Here is a 14,014-nt window from a genome sequence, read left to right on the forward strand (position 1 = left end):
GGATATGTCATTCAAAGCGCATATTAAACAAATATGTAGGACTGCTTTTTTGCATTTACGCAATATCTCTAAAATCAGAAAGGTCTTGTCTCAGAGTGATGCTGAAAAACTAATTCATGCATTTATTTCCTCTAGGCTGGACTATTGTAATTCATTATTATCAGGTTGTCCTAAAAGTTCCCTAAAAAGCCTTCAGTTAATTCAAAATGCTGCAGCTAGAGTGCTGACGGGGACTAGAAGGAGAGAGCATATCTCACCCATATTGGCCTCTCTTCATTGGCTTCCTGTTAATTCTAGAATAGAATTTAAAATTCTTCTTCTTACTTATAAGGTTTTGAATAATCAGGTCCCATCTTATCTTAGGGACCTCGTAGTACCATATCACCCCAATAGAGCGCTTCGCTCTCAGACTGCAGGCTTACTTGTAGTTCCTAGGGTTTGTAAGAGTAGAATGGGAGGCAGAGCCTTCAGCTTTCAGGCTCCTCTCCTGTGGAACCAGCTCCCAATTCAGATCAGGGAGACAGACACCCTCTCTACTTTTAAGATTAGGCTTAAAACTTTCCTTTTTGCTAAAGCTTATAGTTAGGGCTGGATCAGGTGACCCTGAACCATCCCTTAGTTATGCTGCTATAGACGTAGACTGCTGGGGGGTTCCCATGATGCACTGTTTCTTTCTCTTTTTGCTCTGTATGCACCACTCTGCATTTAATCATTAGTGATCGATCTCTGCTCCCCTCCACAGCATGTCTTTTTCCTGGTTCTCTCCCTCAGCCCCAACCAGTCCCAGCAGAAGACTGCCCCTCCCTGAGCCTGGTTCTGCTGGAGGTTTCTTCCTGTTAAAAGGGAGTTTTTCCTTCCCACTGTAGCCAAGTGCTTGCTCACAGGGGGTCGTTTTGACCGTTGGGGTTTTACATCATTATTGTATGGCCTTGCCTTACAATATAAAGCGCCTTGGGGCAACTGTTTGTTGTGATTTGGCGCTATATAAAAAAAAAATTGATTGATTGATTGAAGTCTTTCAAGATCATTGAATCACAACAAAGAAAACATTTTCAGTAACTGTTTATTTGCTGTGTTGTTTCAAAAAACTGAATTATTTGCTGATGCAGTTTTACTTAGTTTACTGGGCATTCCAAAACAGCGAAACATTTTCTGAAGTGTTTATTTATTGCTTCATATAATTTAAAGCTTCAAATTTTTCATAACAAAATTTTCTTAAGCAATTGTTTCATTTGCTTTTCCAAGAATTTCATAATGAAGAGTACTTTCTAACATAAAGCAATTGTTTCACTTACTTTTTCAGGCATTTTAAAGCACTGAATCTCTTCATGACACAAGTTTATAATGTAGTTTTTCAAGTCTGAGAGCTTGGGTCAATACCACACATTACCACAATGATCACACCACAAAACTGCCCCAAGTCCTGGATAACAACCACCCAGACAAACAGCCAGTCCATCCCCACCTCTTGAAAGTAACCATCTATCTGCTGCAGCCAAGCGAATGGTTGACCTTTTCGAGCCCTTGACACGCTGGAAGTACCTGCATGCTGGATTATGCCAATAGAGGCACATCACATGGCCAAAATGTCACTGCTGATATTCCCTCACAATGCAAGTGATACTCCTCATCTGAATCACCCTGCGTAAACCTTCATTTGGAATTCTAGCACCAGGACCCTGAAGGATCAGGACCCTAAAGACTTGCAGCTTCTTTTTTCTGCATATGTGTTGGTATCACCAAACACCTCTGTCCAAACTTTAAAAAACAAGGACCCAGAGACATGAACATCAACATCACTGCAGTGGTATGTGAATGTCTCCACAAGTCTGACATTTTCAATTTCTGATGGCTGAGTCCAGGAGGTCACTGACACCCAAGGCTGGATCTTAGCATGGATCCAAGACAACTGCAGAGTCCTTACTCTATTTCTCAAGTGCTGCAATCAGCCCAGAAGACAAGAAAATTACAGACAAGACCTCAAAAATATTTAATTATTTCTTCTAGAAGACTAGGACTGTGTGAAACCAAAAGAGACTATGACTGATTTATACCATCTGTCAGTTGTGTCTCCAGAAAAGAAAGATGCATAAAGTCTCAAATTATCCTTTTAAGTTTCAAAAGAGAGCTCATCAAGCTCCAAAATAATTCTGAGAGACAACATGGAACTGAAATGACAATCTCACTCATGTCAGAAGAGCAACGTTTGAGCAGTGAACCTTTCCTCTGGGAGAACTTTCATTGATTACAGTATCATTTTTATGGCCAAGGTCAGTAAACCTTTACTCACCAACATATGCAACTGAGCCACTGATCTCCACAACCCGACTCAACACCCAGTCCATGCAAGAGTTCACCATTCTATTGTTTCATCATTATAATCAACCAGTCAATACATGTATTAAGTCAATTCAAATGTCTAGAGATTAATATCTCTTTTACAAGGGAGACCTGGACAATTATAAAGTTTCCCATTCACCTGACCAATTCATTATGAAACAGTGACTAATATTCTGAACCAATTGCTTCATTTCATGTTTTGAGCATTTCATTACTGGCCTGGGAACGCCTCGGGATCCGCCAGTCAGAAGTAGTCAATGTGGCATGGGAAAGGGAAGTCTGGGGTCCCCTGCTGGAGCTGTTGCCCCCGCGACCCAGTCCCAGAAAAGTGGTTGAAGATGACTGAGTGAGTGAGTGACTCATTTCCTGAGGCAGTTGTTGCATTCAGGGTTTCAAAGTTTATTATTTCCTAAAGGCATTGTGTCATTTAGTGTTGAATCAGAATCAGAATTTCTTTATTGTCCCATAAAGGGAAATTAATGAAGAAATTCTGATTCTGAATTTGAGCATTTCAAAATGATGATTTATTTTCAACAGCAACTGATTCAACTAGGCAGTACGGTGGCTTAGTGGTTAGCACTGTTGCCTCATAGCAAGAAGGTCATTGGGTCGATTCCCACCTGTGGCCTTTCTGTGTGGAATTTACATGTTCTCCCATGGTTGTGTAGGTTCCCTCTGGGTGCTTCGGCTTCCTCCCACACGTAGGCAGTGTTGCCACAGTTACTTTGAAAAAGTAATCCAATTACTGATTACTCCTTGAAAAAGTAACAGTTACTTTACTGATTACTCAATTGTAAAAGTAACTAAGTTAGATTACTAGTTACTTTTTTACTTACTTTCCCCAGGTGCCGACAACAACCCTCTGCCACCTCAACATGACAATGATACCTGTTTAGCCAAAACTCGCTTTATAGTCACCCTTTCTTGACTTCAATGAAAATAAATACTTGTTTTATAAAAAGTAAAATAAAGACCACAGTTAAATAGGGATGGGTATTGATAAGGTTTTATCGATATTGATGCCATTATCGATTCTGCTTATTGATCCGATTCCTTATCGATTCCCTTATCGATACCTCATGAATTTTGTACTAAAAGTAGGCTTTACAGGTTTTCTATGTATTTCCTTGAGTCTTAAAGTAAATATGAAATTAGTCACTGTATCATTGATCTCTGCACATAAATAAAAATAAACAAAACTGTGTTTCGCTTTGAAGTTATTAATTCAGACTGAATTCTATCATTCTGTCTTGACTTGTCAGAGAGCCGCGCAAAGTTTGGAGCTGTGTGAACAGAACGGAGGACGATTCTCGTTTCTTTCTCGCACCAAGACAGGAGTCCCAGTTAGTAACTTTAATCCGCACAAAAGTGACTCACAACTCATATTCAGGGATGAAAGTGGTGAAAAACAAAAAAAGCTGAAACCCAAAATTACCCCCCAACACCACCTGCACGAAAATGTTTGAATTCTAGAAGCTCTGAAATGCATCTGGGACTATTCCAGACAATAAACTGGAGTGAGTGCTGAATCCATTTAGTGAGAAAAAAAAATACAACTTTCCTTATTCAAATTCATTCCAGTAGTATTCTGCTCTTACTAGGATGCAGCAGTTTTCTAGTTTGGCAGATAGTTCTGGAGGAAATCACTGAAGAAATTAACAAACTGAAAATATGGTTTGACTGAAACAAACTGTCATTAAACTTAAATAAGACAGGGATGAAATGGAGGTGTGAGAGTCACCAGGTGTTCACAGGAAACATTTATTTCTGTTATGTATTTATTTATTTATTTATTTATTTAGTCGTTATTATATATTTAATGTTGTGTTTCTATTCAGGTTCTTTTTGTCTCTTTCTCTAAAATTGTATATAATAATCATCAGATTATTAATATATAAGCAAAAATAAATTTAAGGAATATTACAATTTGAAAACAAATGCACCCGAACGTGATGACGGCTGCAATTGCTAAATGCTAACTTTTAACATTGAAAATGCCATAGACATGCTAACGCGTTAGCATCGCTCCCGTTTTTAAGTTATAAAATACATCTATCAACTGTTTCAGAAGACCATAACAGGTCGGTTTAACATAGAAAAGGTAAATAATACTCACAGACGTATGCTCTTTAGGGTTTTAGCGGGGGAAAATTAAGCGAAAGAAAGAAATAAACGAAGCAATCGACCAAAGCATTGCTTCAATCTGCAAACCACGCTTCGATTGGTTCAAGGTTCAAAGCAAAGCCGCGCTGCAGAAAAGTTGATTAAGGACCCGCTGCAGGGTCTGTAATCAATGTAGAGAAATTATCATTTTCCTGACAAACACCCGCCAAAACAACGGCCACTCTGAAGGACCGATAACAGAATCGTTAAGCACAAAGCTTATTGATGGCGGTGGATCGAATCATTTCTTAACGATACCCGAAAGGAACCGGTTCTCGATACCCATCCCTACAGTTAAATAAGAGGTAACAGTAAAACTTGGAATTTCTAACCTACATTGTTTATAAATGTAACTATTAAATTCTTTCTAACATTTTTCTAACATTTAAATTCTCTCTAAACATTTTACTTGTCAAAATTATTATTATTATTATTATTAGTAGTAGTTGTAGTAAAAAAAAAAAGGCTTCAAAACTGGACCTTTAATCTAGGGGTGTTGTGGGGGGACACATCCTTGCCCCACGCCCCCATTCCATCTGGATTCGCCCCTGCTTTGGTGTTTGGGCACAAAGAATGGATAACATTTTTTATGCAGAAAACATGACCAGATTTACAGGTATGAAAGTTTTATTGCATTTTCACATCATGTGGTCCTCAGAAAGAGAGTTTAGGTGCATTGGAGTGGAAAATAGTGTTAGTTGTTGACGCGGTGGATCAGCTGTTTTTAACGAGACGATACTGAGCGGCTCAGATCAGAATTCTAAATAAAGGAGAAAAAAGCATAAAAATGTCTGTAAAGCTCAGTGCAGGTGTGCTGTTGTCACCGCGCTTTAAGAAGTGAGGACGAGTCGTAACTGCTGCAGAAACTGCTGCCGTGACCCTTGATTGTAGTAAGCAGGTATACACAATGGATGGATTGATCCAATTACCATTTCAAATGCTTAAGAACAGGAAATCATTTTATGAAGCAATTGGCTTATGTGGTTTAAAGTATCAAACAGCCTCTTTTTTTCCATCAGTATTTGTGAATTATTTTGTAAGTTTAATCCCCTAGCTCCACCTGGGAGTGTTGTTTTGTTTTATGCAACAGTGCCCAATGAGACAAATTATTAACAATTTTCTTTTTAGACCAAAATAAATCCTGGTGTTTTGCAGACATGGGTGTGATAATCCAATTATTTTTAGGTTTCCTCTCAGAGGTAAAATGGTATACAAATGCACACTGGCTCTGAAAATAACACACACTCCCCTGTGGATCTGCTCAAGTGGATCATCCCACACTACAGCATGCGGTGTCTCTTTCATGCACTATATTTCCGGAAAGATTATTTATCAATAGAGTTGCTGCTGCAGCTGGTGGGATCATAAAGCTTGATGACTTCACAAAGTACTGCTTCCTTTTTACTGTTAATTGAACATGTGGTCAATTATCAATCCAAATAGTGAGTTAATGACAAACCTGATTCATTAGTTAGTTAGTTGTTCTTGTTTGTTTATTTGGCGAGGTGGGGTGGGGTGGTAGTTTAGGTATTCTGCTGTGTGCTTCAGTCACTCTGCAGGGGGGAAAAGTGCATAAAAAAGGACCAAAGATTTCAGGAGAAATATGGTAAAGAAGGTCTGTGCTGGGGTGCACGTGGTGATTTTCATCTTGTGACTGCATTTCTGAAAAAGCATGAAAACATGAATTCATCAAGCATTTCTGAACTGAATTACAGTCTTAAATAATTAATTATTATAGTGTTGTAAGTGTTTTGTAATGAAAAAACATTTTTTGAACCAAATGCCTCATTTAGTTTTTTAAGTCTTTCAAGATCATTGAATCACAACAAAGAAAACATTTTCAGTAACTGTTTATTTGCTGTGTTGTTTCAAAAAACTGAATTATTTGCTGATGCAGTTTTACTTAGTTTACTGGGCATTCCAAAACAGCGAAACATTTTCTGAAGTGTTTATTTATTGCTTCATATAATTTAAAGCTTCAAATTTTTCATAACAAAATTTTCTTAAGCAATTGTTTCATTTGCTTTTCCAAGAATTTCATAATGAAGAGTACTTTCTAACATAAAGCAATTGTTTCACTTACTTTTTCAGGCATTTTAAAGCACTGAATCTCTTCATGACACAAGTTTATAATGTAGTTTTTCAAGTCTGAGAGCTTGGGTCAATACCACACATTACCACAATGATCACACCACAAAACTGCCCCAAGTCCTGGATAACAACCACCCAGACAAACAGCCAGTCCATCCCCACCTCTTGAAAGTAACCATCTATCTGCTGCAGCCAAGCGAATGGTTGACCTTTTCGAGCCCTTGACATGCTGGAAGTACCTGCATGCTGGATTATGCCAATAGAGGCACATCACATGGCCAAAATGTCACTGCTGATATTCCCTCACAATGCAAGTGATACTCCTCATCTGAATCACCCTGCGTAAACCTTCATTTGGAATTCTAGCACCAGGACCCTGAAGGATCAGGACCCTAAAGACTTGCAGCTTCTTTTTTCTGCATATGCGTTGGTATCACCAAACACCTCTGTCCAAACTTTAAAAAACAAGGACCCAGAGACATGAACATCACTGCAGTGGTATGTGAATGTCTCCACAAGTCTGACATTTTCAATTTCTGATGGCTGAGTCCAGGAGGTCACTGACACCCAAGGCTGGATCTTAGCATGGATCCAAGACAACTGCAGAGTCCTTACTCTATTTCTCAAGTGCTGCAATCAGCCCAGAAGACAAGAAAATTACAGACAAGACCTCAAAAATATTTAATTATTTCTTCTAGAAGACTAGGACTGTGTGAAACCAAAAGAGACTATGACTGATTTATACCATCTGTCAGTTGTGTCTCCAGAAAAGAAAGATGCATAAAGTCTCAAATTATCCTTTTAAGTTTCAAAAGAGAGCTCATCAAGCTCCAAAATAATTCTGAGAGACAACATGGAACTGAAATGACAATCTCACTCATGTCAGAAGAGCAACGTTTGAGCAGTGAACCTTTCCTCTGGGAGAACTTTCATTGATTACAGTATCATTTTTATGGCCAAGGTCAGTAAACCTTTACTCACCAACATATGCAACTGAGCCACTGATCTCCACAACCCGACTCAACACCCAGTCCATGCAAGAGTTCACCATTCTATTGTTTCATCATTATAATCAACCAGTCAATACATGTATTAAGTCAATTCAAATGTCTAGAGATTAATATCTCTTTTACAAGGGAGACCTGGACAATTATAAAGTTTCCCATTCACCTGACCAATTCATTATGAAACAGTGACTAATATTCTGAACCAATTGCTTCATTTCATGTTTTGAGCATTTCATTACTGGCCTGGGAACGCCTCGGGATCCGCCAGTCAGAAGTAGTCAATGTGGCATGGGAAAGGGAAGTCTGGGGTCCCCTGCTGGAGCTGTTGCCCCCGCGACCCAGTCCCAGAAAAGTGGTTGAAGATGACTGAGTGAGTGAGTGACTCATTTCCTGAGGCAGTTGTTGCATTCAGGGTTTCAAAGTTTATTATTTCCTAAAGGCATTGTGTCATTTAGTGTTGAATCAGAATCAGAATCAGAATTTCTTTATCGTCCCATAAAGGGAAATTAATGAAGAAATTCTGATTCTGATTCTGAATTTGAGCATTTCAAAATGATGATTTATTTTCAACAGCAACTGATTCAACTAGGCAGTACGGTGGCTTAGTGGTTAGCACTGTTGCCTCATAGCAAGAAGGTCATTGGGTCGATTCCCACCTGTGGCCTTTCTGTGTGGAATTTACATGTTCTCCCATGGTTGTGTAGGTTCCCTCTGGGTGCTTCGGCTTCCTCCCACACGTAGGCAGTGTTGCCACAGTTACTTTGAAAAAGTAATCCAATTACTGATTACTCCTTGAAAAAGTAACAGTTACTTTACTGATTACTCAATTGTAAAAGTAACTAAGTTAGATTACTAGTTACTTTTTTACTTACTTTCCCCAGGTGCCGACAACAACCCTCTGCCACCTCAACATGACAATGATACCTGTTTAGCCAAAACTCGCTTTATAGTCACCCTTTCTTGACTTCAATGAAAATAAATACTTGTTTTATAAAAAGTAAAATAAAGACCACAGTTAAATAGGGATGGGTATTGATAAGGTTTTATCGATATTGATGCCATTATCGATTCTGCTTATTGATCCGATTCCTTATCGATTCCCTTATCGATACCTCATGAATTTTGTACTAAAAGTAGGCTTTACAGGTTTTCTATGTATTTCCTTGAGTCTTAAAGTAAATATGAAATTAGTCACTGTATCATTGATCTCTGCACATAAATAAAAATAAACAAAACTGTGTTTCGCTTTGAAGTTATTAATTCAGACTGAATTCTATCATTCTGTCTTGACTTGTCAGAGAGCCGCGCAAAGTTTGGAGCTGTGTGAACAGAACGGAGGACGATTCTCGTTTCTTTCTCGCACCAAGACAGGAGTCCCAGTTAGTAACTTTAATCCGCACAAAAGTGACTCACAACTCATATTCAGGGATGAAAGTGGTGAAAAACAAAAAAAGCTGAAACCCAAAATTACCCCCCAACACCACCTGCACGAAAATGTTTGAATTCTAGAAGCTCTGAAATGCATCTGGGACTATTCCAGACAATAAACTGGAGTGAGTGCTGAATCCATTTAGTGAGAAAAAAAAATACAACTTTCCTTATTCAAATTCATTCCAGTAGTATTCTGCTCTTACTAGGATGCAGCAGTTTTCTAGTTTGGCAGATAGTTCTGGAGGAAATCACTGAAGAAATTAACAAACTGAAAATATGGTTTGACTGAAACAAACTGTCATTAAACTTAAATAAGACAGGGATGAAATGGAGGTGTGAGAGTCACCAGGTGTTCACAGGAAACATTTATTTCTGTTATGTATTTATTTATTTATTTATTTATTTATTTAGTCGTTATTATATATTTAATGTTGTGTTTCTATTCAGGTTCTTTTTGTCTCTTTCTCTAAAATTGTATATAATAATCATCAGATTATTAATAGATAAGCAAAAATAAATTTAAGGAATATTACAATTTGAAAACAAATGCACCCGAACGTGATGACGGCTGCAATTGCTAAATGCTAACTTTTAACATTGAAAATGCCATAGACATGCTAACGCGTTAGCATCGCTCCCCTTTTTAAGTTATAAAATACATCTATCAACTGTTTCAGAAGACCATAACAGGTCGGTTTAACATAGAAAAGGTAAATAATACTCACAGACGTATGCTCTTTAGGGTTTTAGCGGGGGAAAATTAAGCGAAAGAAAGAAATAAACGAAGCAATCGACCAAAGCATTGCTTCAATCTGCAAACCACGCTTCGATTGGTTCAAGGTTCAAAGCAAAGCCGCGCTGCAGAAAAGTTGATTAAGGACCCGCTGCAGGGTCTGTAATCAATGTAGAGAAATTATCATTTTCCTGACAAACACCCGCCAAAACAACGGCCACTCTGAAGGACCGATAACAGAATCGTTAAGCACAAAGCTTATTGATGGCGGTGGATCGAATCATTTCTTAACGATACCCGAAAGGAACCGGTTCTCGATACCCATCCCTACAGTTAAATAAGAGGTAACAGTAAAACTTGCAATTTCTAACCTACATTGTTTATAAATGTAACTATTAAATTCTTTCTAACATTTTTCTAACATTTAAATTCTCTCTAAACATTTTACTTGTCAAAATTATTATTATTATTAGTAGTAGTAGTAGTTGTAGTAAAAAAAAAGGCTTCAAAACTGGACCTTTAATCTAGGGGTGTTGTGGGGGGACACATCCTTGCCCCACGCCCCCATTCCATCTGGATTCGCCCCTGCTTTGGTGTTTGGGCACAAAGAATGGATAACATTTTTTATGCAGAAAACATGACCAGATTTACAGGTATGAAAGTTTTATTGCATTTTCACATCATGTGGTCCTCAGAAAGAGAGTTTAGGTGCATTGGAGTGGAAAATAGTGTTAGTTGTTGACGCGGTGGATCAGCTGTTTTTAACGAGACGATACTGAGCGGCTCAAATCAGAATTCTAAATAAAGGAGAAAAAAGCATAAAAATGTCTGTAAAGCTCAGTGCAGGTGTGCTGTTGTCACCGCGCTTTAAGAAGTGAGGACGAGTCGTAACTGCTGCAGAAACTGCTGCCGTGACCCTTGATTGTAGTAAGCAGGTATACACAATGGATGGATTGATCCAATTACCATTTCAAATGCTTAAGAACAGGAAATCATTTTATGAAGCAATTGGCTTATGTGGTTTAAAGTATCAAACAGCCTCTTTTTTTCCATCAGTATTTGTGAATTATTTTGTAAGTTTAATCCCCTAGCTCCACCTGGGAGTGTTGTTTTGTTTTATGCAACAGTGCCCAATGAGACAAATTATTAACAATTTTCTTTTTAGACCAAAATAAATCCTGGTGTTTTGCAGACATGGGTGTGATAATCCAATTATTTTTAGGTTTCCTCTCAGAGGTAAAATGGTATACAAATGCACACTGGCTCTGAAAATAACACACACTCCCCTGTGGATCTGCTCAAGTGGATCATCCCACACTACAGCATGCGGTGTCTCTTTCATGCACTATATTTCCGGAAAGATTATTTATCAATAGAGTTGCTGCTGCAGCTGGTGGGATCATAAAGCTTGATGACTTCACAAAGTACTGCTTCCTTTTTACTGTTAATTGAACATGTGGTCAATTATCAATCCAAATAGTGAGTTAATGACAAACCTGATTCATTAGTTAGTTAGTTGTTCTTGTTTGTTTATTTGGCGAGGTGGGGTGGGGTGGTAGTTTAGGTATTCTGCTGTGTGCTTCAGTCACTCTGCAGGGGGGAAAAGTGCATAAAAAAGGACCAAAGATTTCAGGAGAAATATGGTAAAGAAGGTCTGTGCTGGGGTGCACGTGGTGATTTTCATCTTGTGACTGCATTCGTGTTTAAGGTGTTGAATAATGACAGAAATAGCAGATACTTGCTCATGCCAGCAGCACCGATCACACAGGAGGGGAACACAATGGTTTCCATAGCAACCCCGACTTCAGCCTCATGTGTTCACTCATCTTCCCCTTCTACCCCACACCCATTCCGCCACCCTCCTGCACCTCCCCATTCCTTCCTGCCCTCCTAAAGGAGATAACAGCAGTGCTCTGACTGCAGGTACTGTAATGAAAAACTAATTGGTAATATGTGCACGTGTGATTAGCAGTGATTAGGGGCGGTTTGTGCATCGAAGCCGTGTCAGGTTTGCTGGGTTTCTTCAGTTTGCCTTTTGAACTGACTAACAGGAGTGAGGTGATTTTCATGCTCAATGACAAGATGACTTCATTGTATTTCGGCTCTCAGCAGTAGGGGGAGCTCTAACATTTAACAAGAACCTCCTGGACCACAGGAAATCTCAGAAAAGGAAACATTGATGGTGCATCTACACAAACACTAATTCATGCTGACGGATCTCTGTGCAGTGGTAATGATGAACAAACTGGGATCACCGTGTTTCACCTGTTTGTTCATCCATGCTCCCGCGGGCATTATGTCCTCTCTCAGGAGCCGCTGGTCTTACAGTCCTAACTTTGCTGACACATTATATGGAAGGTATTAGTTTCTGCTCTTACTCTAATGAAATACCTTGTGAGAAGCTGAATTGTTACCATGGTAATGGCCAAAATCAAGAAACTTCTCTCACCACCCTCATTTCAATAAGTACTTAGACTGGAGACAGATGCTGATCTTAAATGACTCTTTAAATGACAGTAAAAGCCCGGTTCCACCTTTGACCCCAATGATTATAACTTTTGACACAAAGCAGAAAGTTTGACCACATTACACCCATTTTGGCATTTCTTCACTGGCTTGCTGTTCCTGTGAGATCAGATTTCAAGGTTCTGCTACTAGCCTATAAAATTGTTGCACCTCCCTACTTAGCTGACCTAATTAAACCCTACGTACCGGCCCAGACATTGTGTTCTCAGGGTTCAGGACTACTTTGTGTCTCTAGGGTGAATAAGAAGTCTGCGGGTCACAGAGCTTTCTCTTATCGTGTCCCTTTTATGTGGAATGATCTCCCTGCTTCAATAAAACAGTCAGATTCTGTGGAGACTTTCAAGTCCAGAGTTAAGACGCACTTATTTTCCCTTTCATATGGTGAGCACACTGGCATAGTGTGGTACTATGCTTTTTAATCTTTTAATTAATTTTATTAGGAAACGGAGCATGCCGTGTCCTCAACTTTATCTAAATTCTGGGTGTTTTATTGAAGCTTAGGGCTAGTGGCCGGCAATCACCTTAGTATTTCTTTTGTTCTTCTTGTTGCTTAATGCTGACAAGTTATACTGTATTTGTTCTCTTTCTGATGCCTGATTCTGTTTTTTTTTTTTCTCTCTCTCTCTGTTTGAGGTGCGGCTCCATCCAGAGATGGGTGTTGTGTCTGTTTTCTGAAACCCTCCTGTCCTGTGCACCAGCAACATTTCCTGCATATTTGTTTTGTGAATTGTTTTGTAATTTGTGTCTGTAGCATGGCCCAAGCAGAGGGTCACCCCTTTGAGTCTGGTCCGCTTGAGGTTTCTTCCTCAGAGGGAGTTTTTCCTTACCACTGTCACATGTGTGCTTGCTCTGGGGGTTGGTAAGGTTAGACCTTACTTGTGTAAAGCACCTTGAGGCAACTTTATTGTGATTTGGCACTATATAAATGAAAATAAATTGAAATTGAAAAGTGTGTTGTATCTCAGTACATACTGACACAAGAGAGCAAATCCATCTATCCATTTTCTATATCCATCTACTCCAAATAAGGTCACTGGGGGGCTGGAGACTCAGCAGTCATAGCCACTGTGCTACCCAAGACAGCAAATTTTGGGCTGAAATTACTCAGATACCAAGTTTGTAGTGTTTGACCCATCTGAACATTTTTTCCTGAAACCAATCAAAAAATTTTATTTTAAACTTTGATGTTGATGCAGTGACCACTCACCATATCTCAATATCCACTGAGCTAAGAGAACAGATTGAATTGCTCATGGACCCCAAGTTTCTATTATTCTGTGTTGCATCTCAGTATCTACTGATACAAGAGAGCAGATTTTGAGCAGAAATTACTCAAGATTTAGGGAAGGTCGGATCTAGGGGGATGTGCTTGCGCCATGTGTTGTCACATCCAACACACCACCTTGGGTCCTGGGTGACAACCACCCACATGCAGAGCCGGCCCATCCCTGCCTCCTGAAAGGTGATACATGTGTGTCTTCCTGGTCTTTTGTCCTAAACACTGTAGTGCCTGTGTGCTGGATGATTGCTAGAAGCACCCCACATGGCCAAAATGTCATAACTTGCATTCCCTGACACTTCAAGTGGTACATGTTATCAACAACGACCCAAAGTTTGTACTTGAACAGTTTTGATTTTTCTTGAAATCAATCACAAATGACTGTTTTGACCTTTGGCCTTGAATTGCCCCATCACTCTATCTCAGTAATCACTGTGGCTCAAG

This window comes from Thalassophryne amazonica, chromosome 6 (assembly GCF_902500255.1).
Source record: "Thalassophryne amazonica chromosome 6, fThaAma1.1, whole genome shotgun sequence".
Lineage (NCBI taxonomy): Eukaryota > Metazoa > Chordata > Actinopteri > Batrachoidiformes > Batrachoididae > Thalassophryne > Thalassophryne amazonica.